This window comes from Anabrus simplex, chromosome 2, assembly GCF_040414725.1.
Source record: "Anabrus simplex isolate iqAnaSimp1 chromosome 2, ASM4041472v1, whole genome shotgun sequence".
In the NCBI taxonomy this organism is placed as follows: domain Eukaryota; kingdom Metazoa; phylum Arthropoda; class Insecta; order Orthoptera; family Tettigoniidae; genus Anabrus; species Anabrus simplex.
In genome coordinates this window covers 1,072,157,488-1,072,175,509 of record NC_090266.1, presented here as the reverse complement: position 1 = coordinate 1,072,175,509, position 18,022 = coordinate 1,072,157,488, and the positions used below count along the sequence as shown (strand labels likewise).

The window sequence follows — 18,022 nt, the reverse complement described above, 5'->3', positions numbered from 1 at the left end:
CCCACATAATTTCACTGTTGAACCAGTTTCTTGATCATACCAAATTAATGTTGCAAACAAACGGCTTTCTCGTGTTTTAGCAGCTATCATAGGTATTGCACTCCTATAGCATTCTTTGTTACTGTAACTTTTATTACATATGTCATGTTTTTGAATACAATTGCTAGTTAAACATTTGGTGTTAACAATAATATTATGAATTTAAGTGTGAATAAGATCCCAAAAAGTGTGAAGCGTGTGTATAAAAAGTCTTATTTACTAATTACGAGAAGATTTTATATATATATATATATATATATACAGTGACTGGGTAACAGTAAAAAAACAAATCAAAACAAATAATTGAGCTAGTAGAAGAAGAAGAAGAAATTTTACCAGGACACCGCGAGAATTGAACTACCAATTTTAAACTACCGGTTCTCTCTAAACTATTTGTTTGTGACAAGACAGAATCGACAAGCCGCCAGGTTTAATTCTGCAAGTTTTCTGTTCAATTTCACCTTCGTAAATCGTCTGACAGGAGGTTCAACTCTATTTTCGTGAGTTTATATACGTATGTGGTAAGTCTTATGTATATTTTACTTCGAAACACTGAATAGTAGTACTTAAGAGGTTATGTTGCACAGCTGTCATGCTCGTCTTATTTAAGGTGATAATAATATAAGTACTGTTTCTTAACTTTGAGAGTAATTAGCCACGCAGTATTAGAGGTAAAAATCAGGTTTACTTGTCTGTTGACGGGTGATGTGTTTGATAAAGTTGCCATCATTCTTTAGATAATTCTTAATAGGTTAAGTCTGTTTCACCAACCTTAACATATTGAATACGTATATAATCGTACACATTAATTATACTTAATAATAAGGATTCGAATATCACTTATTAGGTATTAAGTAATGATACATGTAATATCCGTACGATGTGATTGGAATTTCAAAATCTGGAACAGAATTGCGCAATGTTGTGTAGCCTGTCTTTTACAACATTCTCGGCTATATGTTTTCCAGGTGACCTTAACCCTGGAATGGTATGATTCTTAAAACTTACACAATTGGTATGATGTCGTATTTTTTAGGATCCTGAGGGGAAAAAAAAGAGATGGAAATGAAAATTCAAAACTTGTACAACATATTTTAATTTTACATACTTTTAAAAGCTGAAAATATATTTAATATATAAAAGAAAAGAGTAAAACTCCAGCCCTAGAGGCAAGATTTTTCTAACGTCATAAGTAAGTGGAAATAAATGAAATCTTACTTGGAATGCATCTCAGAGGACAGATGTGTTCATAGCAATGTCCAGGAACCTACCATCCTGCCCGATGAACGACATTTACCTTTATGACCTAATGAAGAGTATTGCACACCATTTTCATTGCTGAAGTACTTGCTTGCATTCCTGTTGGCCAATGTAAATTGGCACGTGTTCTCATTCCTGTCAATTATGATAATCATGATCCATTACCAACCCCAGCACAATAAAAGCACCCCTTTCCTTGTCCCTATATCACAGGTCTTGTCCATATCCTATTCTAACCATCTGCAGGGCAAGAACCAGTCCAGACCAATGGTCTTGTCCAGATCGTATCCTAACCGTCCGCACAGCGAGAACCAATCCAGGCCAGTCGTGTTTCCACACGAATCTAGAGGCCTAAAGCCACTTCGCGGCTTCTAACCTGGGGGCTTAGGTCCCCTTTGCTTGTCCCTATATCACTGGTCTTGCCCAGGTCCTATCCTAACCGTCTGCATGACAAGAACCAGTCCAGACCAATGGTGTAATAATAATCACTATTACCACCACCACCACCTATCGAAGCACCTCTTCCTCATTAGTTCCTAAGTAGAGAGGTTGGCGGCATTGAGCACCACTTGACAACATCCTTCCCGAGAAGGCCATGAGTGTGTAAATAAACGGAAGTCGTTCTGCACGTGTGAAAGTCTTGTCTCCAGGACTAAAGTATTGATAGGAAAAGTTTACTGAGGAACAATGTCAAACATTGTTTAGCCGTCGTCATCTAGCAGTTAGGTCCGTCGGTAAATTTTAAAAAATGAAATTTCTATATTTAATTTTTTTAAACTAATTGTATGTTAAAACCTAGGGCTAAATGATCAAAAAGTTTTGGTATTAGCTCAAAAAAAATCTTACTTGCAATGATATGATGTCTTGATTATGCTGCAGTAGTTGGCTGTCATTCTTCACTTTTCAGCTGGGCATATCTTACAAGTTGTTCTCTTCTTATCCATCCTAGGAAGAACTGGATCTGCTGCTTCTTTTTGGCCAAGAACACTGAAGACCATACTTCTTAGTTCTCTTGGAAGATTTCTGGTAGTCAAGCACTGTTCTAGCCATGGAAAAACCAACTGCTGATACAACTGATTCAAATAAGATGATCTTGTCGTGTTTTTTTTTTTTTTTTTCCCCTAAAACTCAAGACCCTGTTCAAAATAGTAAGTGAGTTAACTCCTCTGATGTCAATCAAATCATAAAAAATACAGAGCGGCCATCATTTTGTTTTCTTGGCACTAGATTTGACTGAAATCATTTGGTCAAGAGTATCTACTCCTCCTTTTGTTTGGTTGTAATTGTCAACCATAACTGCTTTGCCATTTCGATTCACTCTCTTGTTTTGTTCAATGTGGAAATAAGGCAAACTACCTTGTTCATCTTAGGCTTGTGCGATAGAAGTGTTGTTGTGTTGCTGAAAAGGTATTTTGAATCACCAATGTCCCTGTTCTTTGTTGATCTCATACTCAAATGTATCTCTGGTTTATTTAGGTGGATCATTCCTAAAAGTGTCTGTTTATAAGGAGCCTTGCATAATTCATCAACCAACGGAATAGTTGTGAAGCAGTTATCCATTGTGATGTTGTGGTTCGATTCATAAACTGAACATTATAAATTTTCCAGCTAAGTCATTCCTGGTTGCCAGCGTTTCGCCCCCGTGTGCTAAGTTGGGCTCATCAGTTGGTACATGGCATACCCACCAAGACACATGTCTCCATGCCAGTGGCTCCAAGTAGCCCATGCAGTGGCCTCCACGGTATGCACTAGCCATGCATCTTGGTGGGTGTGCTATGTACCAACTGATGAGCCCAACTTAGCGCACAGGGGCGAAACGCTGGAAAACAGGAATGAGTCAGCTGGAAAATTTATAATGTCCAATAACGGACCATCAAAATTTACTCATTCAGGACAAATATTTCAGGTTCCCTGTGGGAATCAACATCTGGAGCCGTTAACTTTTTCACATAGTAGTGGGAAAGAGGTCCTTCGACAGTTGTGTTTTGTTTCCCTAAGTATAGCTCAGCAACTTTCACGTACTTAGAAACACCATCACAAACCATAACAATTTTTAACCCATATTTAGCTGACTTATGTATGTATGTTTAGTCCTCAGCCCGAAGGCTGGTTGGATCCTCAACAGCTCCGCCATCAGCTGTCATAGATGGCCTAGGCATCCCTGAAGAGGCGTACTAGGGAAATGAGGAGTGAGGTAGTTTCCCGTTTCTTTCCTCACCGAGCCAGAAGTTGCTATTACATATCAGTCTGCCAAGCCCACTGAAATGCATGCACCAACCGACCCTATGAGCAATATCTTCACACCATTCATAGCAGGGACTGGCTGCAGAAGGAATGGCATTACTAGCATCACTCACACCTCAGTCACTTTCATTTTGTCAAAGCCAAGGATAAAGCTGAGACAGATCAATGAAAGTAACAAAATTGCTCTAGCCCATACCAGAAGACATAGTGCACTGTAACCAATAGGTCCCGCCAGCAAAGGCATGACTTAGATATATACATTTTTAATAGACATCTGCCTCCAAATACAAGCAGCTGCTCATCAGTGGTGAGATATGGGCCAGCCTCGTAGTTATCTATACATGATTTCATGAAAGCTTCCCAAGTGTTCCATATAGGTGCGAAGCGATCCATCGCTACTCTCTCAGCTCGAGTAGTTCTGAAATTGAATTTGAGACAATCTAATAAAAACTGGAATTGCTTATCACCAAAGCAAACTCTGCAAACATTATCACTTACAGAAGGATCAAACTTTATTGGTATATTTAGGCTATTGTCTTTGTGGAGAGCAGAGAATATCAGAATGCCCAAGAGTGCCTGTGGGAGAGGTTTGACTGTTTGAAAACTGAATTGTTTTGTAGTTGGCATGTTTTCTCACTATTTCTTCATTTGTATGAGTAACAATTGAGTTTACCACAGTGTCAGTAAAGAATATCTGAAACACATCTAAAGAGATTAGAACATCTCCTCTCTCCACCTTTAGGCCGTTGTCAGATATTCACAATGTTTCTAGGGGTATTTCTTGTACATATGATTGGAGGATTTTCAGTACAGGAATAACTGTTTTCTTTTCCTTTAATTATATTTGTTGATCGTTGTGGAGTCGAGCTTGCAGATCCTGAAGAATGAGTAGTAGTAGTAGTAGTAGTAGTCATTGATTCAGCAGATAGAGTTTTAACAGATTTTGTCCCACAACTACCAGAGGGACCAGGGGTGTGAAGAACTTGTGTAATAGCGCTGTGTGGGCCAACCACTCCTGATGTGTACATTGAATCCTTTTCATTTGTTGAATGACCACGACGTTTTCTCTTCAATTGTTCATGAAATTCATCATCTGAGGATGAAGGTATATAGTAGTCACTCCCAGAGTATGCTAAAATGTTATTTTCTGGCTCACTTCTGCTATCTCCTTCATCTTTATCGGTATCAAAACTATCATCATATAAAAGTTTGTCATCACTCAATCTCCGGTGGTGACAAAACCATTTTGTAAAAAAAACTATTAGTCTAGCAAAAACAGCATAAAACTTGACAAAAATAAGTATAAAGATGTACTTAATATAGCCTATGACTCTAATTTTCAACACGCTGAGTCAACAACAACAACAACGACGACGAATATTTGATATAAGAATTAAACTAAAACTGAAACACAAGAGTACGTAAAATACCATCGGTATGATATTGTAACATTCACGAACTGACGTCAAGAGCTGCCAGCACGATGTGCACTGACCTTGTGAGTTGAGTGGGGGAAGACATTGGGAGGGCCGGTATTGTCCACGCAGAAACCTGTTCTATACAATAAAATTTGTGTTACATTTTGTAAAAATCACGACATCATACCATTCCAGGGTTATTGTGTACCGTATATTTTTATAAACTTTAATTTTTTAAGATAAACTGATTGGTGGAATCATTGATTTGAAAAGTGTTAGTTGTGTTTGTAAATATTCTGTATTTGAGTTTGATGTCATTCATTGTTTTGTTTGCTGCAGGTGTTTTTTCTTTAATATACTCTTCATCCCAAGAAGAGTATTTCATCGTTAGTAAGTCATCACTGAGCTGCATTTTTACAAGTTGCTTTACGTCGCACCGACACAAATAGGTCTTATGGCGACGATGGGACAGGAAGGGGCTAGGAGTGGGAAGGAAGCTGCCGTGGCCTTAATTAAGGTACAGCCCCAGCGTTTGCCTGGTGTGAAAATGGGGAAACCATGGAAAACCATATTTAGGGCTTCCGACAGTGGGGTTTGGACCCACTATCTCCCGAATACTGGAGCTGCATTTAGGGCTGTCACCCAGATGATAGATTCTCTATCAGTTGTGTACCTAATCTTTTCTTAAATGATTTCAAAGAAGGTGGAAATTCATTAAACATCTCCCGTGGTAAATTATTCCAATCCCCAATTTTTTTTCCTATGAACAAATAGTTGCCCCAAATTGTCTTCCTGAATTCCAACTTTACCTTCATGTTATGATCCTTCCTACCTCTAAAAGCTCCACTCAAGCTTATTCATCTACAACTGTCATTCCACACCATTCCTTCACCGATAGCTTTGAAAATCCCACTTAGTCGAGCGGCTTGTCTCCTTACTCCCAAGTCTTCCCAGTTCAAAGTTTGCAGTATTTTCATAACACTACTCTTTTGTCCTATATCACCCAGAAGAAATCGTGCTGCTTTCCTTTGGCTCTTTTCCAGTTTTCGAATCAAGTAATCCTGGTAAGGGTCCCGAGACTTATATGTCTTCTTCTTCACATCCTTACTACAAGTCGAAAATACCCTCATAACCAAATTAAGAGATCTGGTAACCTTTATTTACTTATCTCAACAGCTTGGTACTTACAGTGATCCCCATGTGGTACTCCCATTCCCACCAACACAGTAAGCCAGGCTATGTAGCTCGTATGGTGGAGCGCTGGCCTTCAGAGCCCAACTTGGCAGGTTTGAACCTGACTCAGCCTGGTGGTATTTAAAGATGCTCAAATATGTCAGCTCATATCGGTAGAGTTAGTGACACGTTAAAGACTTCCTGTGGGAGAAAATTCTGGCACCTATGTCTCTCCAAAACCATAAAAGTAGTTTGTGAAACGTAAAATCAATAACATTATTATCGACACTGTAATTAAAACTGAGTGGACATTTCCTCTTGGTGAACTTGCAACCTGACTTTCACCCCGTTTACCATCATACCATTGTCTGCTGTCCATCTCACAACATTGCCAAGGTCTTTTTTTTTGCAGTCACTGACAATCCTGTATCTTATTTTCTACTCTACACATCATAACATCATCCACAAAAAAGGCTTATCTGTGATTCCAGTTCTTTACTCATATCGTTTATAAGTTATTCATAAGAAAAACATAAAGGTCCGCTGCCTTGTGGAACCCTTCTTTTTATCATTAAAGCATCAGATAGAGCTTCACATTTTCTAATTTTCTGAGATAGTTTTATAGAAATTTAGCCAACTATTCGGTCAGTCTTCCTTTTCTAATTCTCTGTGAATGTTTTATGGAAATTTAGCCACCTATTTGGTTAATCTTTTGTCGAGTCTAACAACAGCCCTCATGTTTGTCAGTAGTCTCCCATGATGGTTCATGGTTTAAAATTTTGTTCCTGCAGGCAAGCTTGCCCCCAGATTTCATGGACCTTGTGTCATTCTAGATTTTCTCACTCCTTTCAAAAGTCTTGGATAGGTCAGAAGTGATGCAGTCAGTTTGACTTGCTGAATCTAAAATATATTTTAAGTTATCTCTTGATGGAATGGCCTTCCCTAAATTCAAACTGCCTTTTATCAAATCAGTTCATAATTTTGGAAACCATCTTTAGTGCTTCCCATTTTCACACCAGGCAAATGCTAGGGCTGTACCTTAATTAAGGCCACAACCACTTCCTTCCCAGTCATAACCCTTTCGTATCGCATCATTGTCATAAGACCTATCTGTGTTGGTGCAACTTCAAGCAAATAGTAAAAAAGAAAAAAATTGCAAACATGTCAAATGTAGGCCTAATCAGAAAGAATGCTTTCCCAGAGCTTACATGCAACACGTGTCAAGCTGGCTGGACTTTAATAATTCCCTTTATGTTCATTACCGGTACCATATCTTTTGTACACAGGGGCTACTATTGCATCTCTCCATTCATTTGGTATAACTCCTTCATGCCAACAGTAATCAGATGGGTATGGTAGTACAGGCTGTTCAGGCATGGCATCTAGCGGTTGACAGCCAAGGCGGATGGTTTCAATGCCATGCTGTACCACACCATATGTTAGCTGCAGTTGAGTGGGATTATATATATATATATATATTTTTTTTTTAATATTCAAGTGTCACCCGTACAAGATATCTGCTGTTCATATATTAAAGCGTACTACTTACCTGGATGTGTGCTGACAGTTTTGCAAGTGGATTTTACTGTCTGTACATAACGGAATTGTACAAACTACTATTTCTTGTCTCAGTTTGATACTTGCATCCTTTGGACCATGTCAGTATATTGTTTCCAATAATGCTAAGGCATTCACTTCCAATTTATTTTGTAAGTTCTGTTTTGATCTCTCTGTTTCACATGTCACTTCATCTGCATATTACCCACAGCGGGTTAATAGAAATCTTCAATCAGCCCTTAATGCCTTCCACCATGAAGATCATTCTCATTAGGACACGTCCTAAACTTTGTTATCATTAGCCTTTAACTAGGCCATTCATGAGTTTCACAAGTTTTCTCCAATTTCTCTTATGCGTAAGTTCGTCCCAAACACTCCCTTATCAAATTTGTGGTCAGTCAGTGAGCTATTACCAGAGACAGTAGATCCAGACAACATCCGGGATCTATGGAGAAAAGCTAGAAATAATCTTAAAGCATCTCATAAGAGAGTAAGAATGAGGTATGACTGTGGACTAAATCCCACAGTTTAAAAGTTGGAGACGAGTTCATGGTTTAAAATTTTGTTCCCGCAGGCAAGCTTGCCCCCAGATTTCATGGACCTTGTGTCATTCTAGATTTTCTCACTCCTGTCATCCTTTTAATGAGTAATCCAGAGACCAAAACGATTTTTCGTGTTCACCTGTCTCAAGTAAAGCCTGCGTGAAAGCCTTTAGTTCTGTTCATTATGTGCCATCAAGTGATTAAATTCCTGAATTAATTATATTTCTTTCCTTAGTGTACTTATTAATATAAGTTAAGTATTTTAGGAAGTAAAGAGGAGGAGGCCTTCTACTCCTTTTGGTTATCAAAAGTTATGAATGTAATGTAGTATTTATCCACATGTATAATTTACATTGTAAGTTAACCTTGGTTCGTTCTTAAAATTTGTTTGTGAAAACCTTCCCTTCTATAAATAATACATTATCTGCCATTAACCGCCCCTGCATCCAAACCTGAGTCAGAAACTCCACGTGTTGCTCCTCCAAAGTCGCCAACCTTATCTACACTGTATGTAGCTCCGTTTGAAAAACAGTAACTGTCGCCACAAAATTGTATGTTATAGTTAGAGACGGGAATTAGAGGCACGAATAGGTTAGAATGCAAACGTATTTAACCAAGGCGCAGGTGCATGTTACCCGCATGACGGTTCTGCGGTGAGATTTGCATATATATTATCGATCTGGACAAACAGAACCCCTAAAATTTATGCAACTCCCCGACATAACTGTAGAGCGGCTAGATTACACTTGTGTCTTCTTCAAATACGTTTGCATTCTAACCTATTCGTGCCTATAATTCCCGTCTCTAGTTATAGTGCCCAAATTTCATCCATTGCCATGTCATAACAACCTGGATGAGACGCCGGCGCGGGATAGGGCCCGCCTCGTTCAGACTAAGACTCCAGATAAACTGCTTCCTTTGGGACTGTCGTCATTGTGAGATGCCGGGAGGCTGGGCTTAACCTCCCACTCTACCTTTGGATGGGACCTTATGATTCGGTCTCCTGCTGTCATCACCTTGGCTTTTGCCCTCAACATTATAACGTGCTCCAAATTTTTCAACTATTCTACCTGATTCTACGTCTGCTACGCTTGACATGCCGCTACTAACCTGTGTGTGTGTGCTCTCTTCGCCCGTCCAGTTTGTACTGTCCGTGCTGCTTACCCTCCCTCCTTTCTTCCCCTACCGCCTCGCTGTGCAATGTGTACCGTCTGCTCTCGTCTTTTCTGGACGTTTCCATCGGAGTATAAATAAGGCTTGCTCTGGGCTTGATCGGCGAGTTGAATGAAGACGACGACTTGTGTGGAGGGAGGACTTTATTTTACTTACGCTAGCGGCTGGTCCGTGTGCAATGTTTCCTTTTAAATGGTGTTTAATGTTCATGATTGAAGCTCAAGGACTGCTGGACGGGTGAGCGAACTTTAAATTTATTTTCCCTTGCCATATTTCACTTTCCTTTTAATGCTGCACTTCCTGATTTCATCATGCCGTACTGGCTACAAATGACTGTTCACGCTAATAATATTGCTAGTCTGAGCTGTTGACAGTGGTGTTTTTCTTGCAACTACATTACGATCTCTTTTCAAAATTTGACTTTCAATTACGTCAAGTGATTATTGTGATATGAACCACTGGATTTCAATAGACTTGGTGAACAAACGCAAGAATAGGACTGATTGTAATTTTATTAACGCCTACCTTCTGTTTGAAAATTTGAATTCCATGAATGTTTGTAGGTTCTATTTTTCCTAATCCCTGTTGCCAGCCTTAGGTACTGTTCTCTTTCACGTCCTTCCCTTTTTCCCCATGTTCCTGTCCCGGGTTTATCTTTTCTTCTACCTTTGGTATTGTACAGTGGCCTAATGCCTTTCAAAACTTTCTTAAATTTTCGTATTAATGGGTAATATCTGTTTACCGTTTTGTAGGATACTCCCAATGTAAACTATTGTAAAATTCATCTTGCCTCGAGTCTAACTGTTTTCTTTAAATTCAAATTAGTGTTGTTAAATGGTCGTCCCATATCTTTTTTGGAAATCAGAAGTATTTTAATCTTTAAAATATTGTTGGATTCTTTATTTATCTGTTTCACTTTCTTTGGCTTGTAAAAATCCTTCTTGGTGTTTGTGCTAATATATTATTGTTATGAAAAAACTGTTCCTTCTTTTTCCCTGATTTTTATTACGCGCATTTCCACGTCCTTTAATTATCTGTACTTACCTCTGGTTCCTCTGGAAAAATGGACACAGTAAAATGCTTCCCTATGCGCTCTGCTGAAATCCTTCACTTTGAAAATTGAAATCTGAGTACTTGTGCATGTATGGATTTTTCTGGAGAGTTGTAAAATACTTTTTGTGGCATGCCATCACTTGCATAGATTGGTGTTTATGTTACTGCGTTAGTCGGACTAGTGTCCAAGTTCATGACTTAGTTATATTCTTCTATGATTGTGTTTGTTTTGTTGGTATTTTTACTCACCATTTCCACTCTGGTGCATTGCGAGATTATTCTGAGTGTACATATCTACCCAAAATGCGACACCCTTACCCAAGTCTATAAAAACCTAACGTCACAAATGGTAGCAGACCTTTTTCTCTCATTATTACACTTCCTTTAGTAATTTTTCTATTATGGCATGCTTTTCTGATAATTTCCCGTTGGGTGAAGAAAATTCTTCTCCACCTCCTACTTATCATAATCTTTCTTTGCCTAACCCTCCCGTGAGTGACTTAATTTCTTTTTCTACTTCTACTCCTCCGAGTTCCTTCTCTTATCCTTCTACTCCTACATCCCATAACCAGTTTTCTGATCGCAAATCTTTCCCATTTTCTCACCATCATAACATGGCTCCGGATCTAGGCCCCCATTCTTCTCCATCCATACCCCAACTTAATGCTGTTGACAGTTCTTTGAATGTTCATATTGTGAAACAATCTTTACTTCAGGTTCCGCAGTTACTCGCCACTGATCCCCGTAACCTTACTATGTGGCTTTTCTCTGTTCGTAAATTTCTCAATCTCAATTTAGCATCTTTTCCTCAAATGCTTGGTTTGTTATCCGCTAAGACTACGGGTTTTTTTCCTAAATTTTGTCTGGATAACATGTCTCATTTTTCCACCTGGTATGAGTTACGTAATGCTATTCATAATTATTTTTTGCCTTATGAGATACGTTTTAAACTCAGTACCGAGTTCATTCGTCGTCACCAACTTCCGACTGAATCCGCACATGACTATTTAGATTCTATCACTACTTATAGTGATGTCCTAAATATTGCCCACAATGTTGCTGAATTAATTTCGATTGTTCAGTTTTATGCTTCTCCCTCTTTTCGACAACTTTTTAATGCAATGAACCCTCCAACCTCTATGCTTCAATTATATAATCTGGCTCAATCTCATGCTTTGTCTGCGTTAAGCGATACTTCTTATTATTCTTCCGTTCCACCACCGCCTGTTCCGTCTTCCCTTTCCTCCACATCATCTTCTGCTCTGCGTCCTTCTAATGTTTGTTCCCCCGTTGTCTGTTTTCGCTGTAAAGGACCGGGTCACATTTCTAAGTTTTGCACCACTATGCAAGGGAAACGCCTTTCCCCCTCGCCGCTAGGCAGTCGGCGTATTCATGGGGAAAATCTGCCTTCCCACACTCTTCAGACGCCTCGCCCTACCTCTGCGATTTCCCCCATTCCATTAACTTCTTCTTATTTTTCGCCTTGCCCTACCTCTTTCCTACCTCCGACCTCTCATGTTCTCGTCACCGTAAATAACCTACCCTCTCTTGCTTTGTTAGATTCTGGTGCTGCTGTTTCTCTTATTAGTTTACCATTTTTTCAATCTCTGCAATCTCTATGTCCTCAGCTCTCTTATTCTCCCTCTACTGTTCGTTGTCTCTCTGCCTCAATCAACCTTTAGAGATCGTTGGTGCTGTTTCTTTAAATATTAAGATGCAAGATTTTTCTTGGCCTTTTTCCTTTTTGGTTGTTGAAACCTTATCATCACCTATTATTTTAGGTTTTGATTTTTTTTCCCATACTGGACTTATATTGGATTCGGTCAACTCTACGGTCTCCTTTCATTTTTCTTCTAAGTCTATTCCATTGGTTCATAGTTCTGACTTCCCCCTTTCTCATCCCTCTACCTGTTTACCTATAAATTCTGTTCATTCTGACTGCGTTCAGTCCTTACTTGAAGAGTTTTCCGATGTCATTACCCCCACCCTGGGCACCGTCAAAAATTTTTCTGCTCACATTGATCTTACCGATCCAACCCCGGTTCGTTCTTCTCCTTATTTTTTGAGTCCCTCTCGCATGAAAATTTTGAATGCCTTAGTTGATCAAATGCTTCAAACTGAGACTATTATTCCTTCATCTTCTAATTATGCCTCTCCCGCTTTCATCGTGGATAAACCCGATGGATCCTCTCGTTTTATAGTGGACTATAGAAAATTAAATTCTCGCATCCTGTATGATGCATATCCCATGCCAAAATTGCAATCTGCTTTTCAACATTTTTCAAATGCTCAGTTTTTTACCATCTTTGATTTAAATTCTGCTTATAATCAAATTCCTTTAGATGACATTAGTTCTCGCTATACGGCTTTCATTACCCCGAATGGACTATATCAATTCAAAAAAGTCCCCTTCGGTTTGAATCTTGGCTCACAAATTATGCAGCGGTTTGTGGATTCCTTGTTTGCTGATATAAAATATAAATATTTATTTCCCTTTATTGATGATATTCTTATTTATTCTTCCGATTTTGAAACCCATTTACTCCATGTCCGTGAAGTATTGACTCGCCTCCGCTCAGTCGGCTTAACTGTCAACCCTTCTAAGGTGCTTATCGCCCAGACATCTATTAAATTTTTGGGTCACATCTTAAGTTCACAGGGTGTGGCTGTCGACCCTGAAAGAGTTTCTGCCATTCACAACATACCTCCTCCCTCTAATCTCAAACAATTGTGTTCTTTTCTTGGTATGATTGGATTTTATGCTAAATATATTCCCAATTTTTCTCTACTTTCCGAACCCCTCAATCTGCTTAAACGTAAAGGTATCAAATTTCATTGGACTTCTCTTCAACAAACCGCCTTTGATACGTTAAAATCTAAGCTTTCTCAGGCCCCTCTTTTGCAAATTCCTGATTTTGATTTACAATTTGAACTTTCCACTGACGCCTCCGATGTTGCCATAGGTGCTGTTCTCCAGCAGACGAAGAACGATCAAACCTTACCTGTTGCTTATTTCAGTCGTCTTCTTACCCCAGTTGAACGTAAATATTCTGTGTATGAAAGAGAGGCTTTAGCTCTCATTCTTTCCATTGAGCATTTTGCGGAGTACTTAGACCATCGCGAATTTTTAGTCAGTACTGATAACCAAGCTCTTTCTTGGTTATTACATAATGCCCCCAAAATTGGACGTACCGGTAGATGGTTGCTTCGTTTATCCCGTTTCAAATTTTCTCTTAAGTTTGTTTCCGGATATCATAATTCTGTTGCTGACGCGCTATCTCGGCTTTTTGATGATACTTCATCTCATCTTTCTGAGCTTAATCAACTTTCTATTAACTCTGTTACTTCTATTTCTTCCCTTACCAATTTTCCCCTTTCCTTTCAATCATGTCTTGATCGTCAAAAACTTGATCCTTATTGTCAACAACTTTGTCAAGATCTTTCTTCTCCCGATTATTCTGGCCCCTTTCGTCTCCAAAATCAGCTTCTAATTTTCAAACCTACTCCGCGCGCCACTCCTCGTCTCATTCTCCCTTCCAGTCTACGACTAATGGTTTTTCAGTATTTCCATGGTTCCCCTGTTGGGGTTCACTTTGGCATGTCTAAAACTTATGCTCGTCTTGCTTCTCAGTTCTTTTGGCTTCAGATGAGGAAAGAGGTATATTCGTGGGTCCGCTTATGTGACTTGTGCCAGAAACATAAGCCCCCCAATCATCAGCCCTATGGTAATTATGCTGCCTCCCCCCCTACTTACCCTGCTGAGAAATTTTATGTTGATATCGTGGGACCTCTTGTAAAATCTTCGAAATCTAACTCTTATATTTTCACCTTGCTCGATGGTTTTTCCAAATTTCTTATTCTTCGTCCTTTACGTACTATTTCTTCCCAGATAATCATTAACTTATTATCTACCCAAATTTTCCCCATCACTGGTATTCCTAAAATGTTAGTGTCTGATAATGCTACTGTTTTCACATCTAAACTCTTCTATAATTTTTGTTTTTCTAATGGTATCAAGAAAATCAATATTTCCCCCTACCACCCTCAAGCTAACGTTGTTGAGCGTTATCATCGTAATCTAAAATCCCTTCTATCTATTTTTCATTCGCATGATCACCGGACTTGGGATACTGAATTGCCTTATTTTGCCTTAGCATCAAACGCTACTATTAATAATTCAACCTCTTACACTCCGGCTAAACTATTCTTAGGCCGTGAATTACACACCCCTCTCTCTTTGACATGGGATTTATCTTCTTTGTTAAACACACCACCTCATCTTCTCACCGCTGATCACTTGCAAGATGCTCTCAAAAAGTTGTTTCAAGCCAGAGACCTCCATAAAAAACTTACAATTCTCGGGTTCGCTCTCCCACCTTCAAACCTTTGGATTTAGTTCTCTTCAAAAACCATCCCATTAGTTCCTCCTCTCAACACTTATCTGCTAAGCTTTCTCCCCGTTGGCTTGGGCCCTTTCGCATTCTTTCCTTTCCGTCCCCTGTTACAGCTTTGCTGCAATCCTTGGACAATCCTAATGATATTCGTAAGGCTCATTTTTCTCTCTTGAAAAAGTTCTCCGCTTAACCCTTTGGCTTACCGCAGGGATGGAAAACAAATAAATTAATTTTCCCTTTTTCTTTCCTAGTGTACTATTGTTTTTTCTTTACTTGGGTTTGTTCACGCATGTACCCCCCTTTTTTTTCTTTTTCTTTCTGTGGTTCATATCTTTGCCTTTTTTTTTTTGCTCACTCAGTCATGCTCCCTCCACACACTTCGTCACTTCGTCTGGCTCCCCCATTGATCATTTTCCCCTGATGGGTTTGTTTTTCTTTCTGGGACACCATGTTTACGATTAGATCTTTTGTCATTGTAACTTCATTTATTTATTTAAATTTCCTAGTTTTGTGTAATCTTTTGCACGGCCACTTATATTTTATATATATATTGTAATTTCTATTGTAAACTTTTTTGTACCCCCCCCCCCCCTTTTTTCCTCCTCTTATATCCCTTTTCGATCCGGATCGTTCTTTCTATTTTATCCCCCCCCGCCTCTGTCTCTTTTTTCTCTTACTTGTAACTCATGCCTGTTCTTGCTTTTTGTTTTCGCCTTCTCGACGACGACTCTCTCTTCTTGTTCCGGAGTTCGGCGCCCCTCTGGAGCATCTATGGACTTTCGTCGCTTCTACACCCAATCCTTCGGATTTCTCCGGCTGCTGGGAGTATATAACGTGCTCCAAATTTTTCAACTATTCTACCTGATTCTACGTCTGCTACGCTTGACATGCCGCTACTAACCTGTGTGTGTGTGCTCTCTTCGCCCGTCCTGTTTGTACTGTCCGTGCTGCTTACCCTCCCTCCTTTCTTCCCCTACCGCCTCGCTGTGCAATGTGTACCGTCTGCTCTCGTCTTTTCTGGACGTTTCCATCGGAGTATAAATAAGGCCTGCTCTGGGCTTGATCGGCGAGTTGAATGAAGACGACGACTTGTGTGGAGGGAGGACTTTATTTTACTTACGCTAGCGGCTGGTCCGTGTGCAATGTTTCCTTTTAAATGGTGTTTAATGTTCATGATTGAAGCTCAAGGACTGCTGGACGGGTGAGCGAACTTTAAATTTATTTTCCCTTGCCATATTTCACTTTCCTTTTAATGCTGCACTTCCTGATTTCATCATGCCGTACTGGCTACAAATGACTGTTCACGCTAATAATATTGCTAGTCTGAGCTGTTGACAGTGGTGTTTTTCTTGCAACTACATTACGATCTCTTTTCAAAATTTGACTTTCAATTACGTCAAGTGATTATTGTGATATGAACCACTGGATTTCAATAGACTTGGTGAACAAACGCAAGAATAGGACTGATTGTAATTTTATTAACGCCTACCTTCTGTTTGAAAATTTGAATTCCATGAATGTTTGTAGGTTCTATTTTTCCTAATCCCTGTTGCCAGCCTTAGGTACTGTTCTCTTTCACGTCCTTCCCTTTTTCCCCATGTTCCTGTCCCGGGTTTATCTTTTCTTCTACCTTTGGTATTGTACAGTGGCCTAATGCCTTTCAAAACTTTCTTAAATTTTCGTATTAATGGGTAATATCTGTTTACCGTTTTGTAGGATACTCCCAATATAAACTATTGTAAAATTCATCTTGCCTCGAGTCTAACTGTTTTCTTTAAATTCAAATTAGTGTTGTTAAATGGTCGTCCCATATCTTTTTTGGAAATCAGAAGTATTTTAATCTTTAAAATATTGTTGGATTCTTTATTTATCTGTTTCACTTTCTTTGGCTTGTAAAAATCCTTCTTGGTGTTTGTGCTAATATATTATTGTTATGAAAAAACTGTTCCTTCTTTTTCCCTGATTTTTATTACGCGCATTTCCACGTCCTTTAATTATCTGTACTTACCTCGGGTTCCTCTGGAAAAATGGACACAGTAAAATGCTTCCCTATGCGCTCTGCTGAAATCCTTCACTTTGAAAATTGAAATCTGAGTACTTGTGCATGTATGGATTTTTCTGGAGAGTTGTAAAATACTTTTTGTGGCATGCCATCACTTGCATAGATTGGTGTTTATGTTACTGCGTTAGTCGGACTAGTGTCCAAGTTCATGACTTAGTTATATTCTTCTATGATCGTGTTTGTTTTGTTGGTATTTTTACTCACCATTTCCACTCTGGTGCATTGCGAGATTATTCTGAGTGTACATATCTACTCAAAATGCGACACCCTTACCCAAGTCTATAAAAACCTAACGTCGCAACATATTGGGAGGATGGTATCTCTTGGTACGTGAGAGTTCCGAGTGACCCCATCCAAATAACGGCAGCAGCAGCCGCTCTTTCTGTCAACCCTGGGCACTGCAGCCTGGACTTGAACTACTTCGGCAACACTATCAATACCACTCTACTTCAGTAATCCGAAACAAACAAGAATGGGCTCTCTGTCAAGATATACTCCGACTTATATATGTTTTTTTCTCAAAATTGATGTATCTCAAGATTTCAAAGCTCTTCATCCCATTGTAAAATCTTAGGAAGTGGAGGTCTGTACCGGGTTACATCTTTCCCGGCCAGTTAAACTGTACACCTTCTCTAAGGCTATCTATGCAAAGAAACTTGAACCGAGCTCGATAGCTGCAGTCACTTAAGTGCAGCCAGTATCCAGTAATCGGGAGATAGTCGGTTCGAACCCCACTGTCGGTAGCCCTGAAGATGGTTTCCCGTGGTTTCCCATTTTCACACCAGGCAAATGCTGGGTTTGTACCTTAATTAAGGCCACGGCCGCTTCCTTCCCATTTCTAGGCCTTTCCTATCCCATCGTCGCCATAAGACATATCTGTGTCGGTGCGACGTAAAGCAAATAGAAAAAAAAAAAAAATTGAACTGGTTTACTAAAAGATACTTTGGTCTTCAACTGTTAGATGTCTCTACCATCAGTTTAATTGCTCCCTCTAGCAGGGTGAACTCTAATTATTTCATAAAGGAATGTTAATTTTGCAGTTGGCAAACCTTAGGTTTTGAGGATGCTTTTGTGTATATATTGAAGTTGTCAACACTTCAGATGGTT

The 18,022-nt window shown here is 39.3% G+C and overlaps 1 protein-coding gene across 1 annotated transcript in view; it reads left to right on the top strand.

Moving 5' to 3' along the window:
• The first annotated feature begins 427 nt into the window (after positions 1-427).
• Positions 428-18,022, top strand: part of LOC136863778 (tRNA endonuclease ANKZF1) — a 170,270-nt gene continuing 152,675 nt past the window's right edge. Inside the window, exon 1 of the mRNA XM_067140130.2 lies at positions 428-560. The gene's annotated coding sequence lies outside the window, so the exon portion shown is untranslated. The remainder of the gene's footprint in view (positions 561-18,022) is intronic.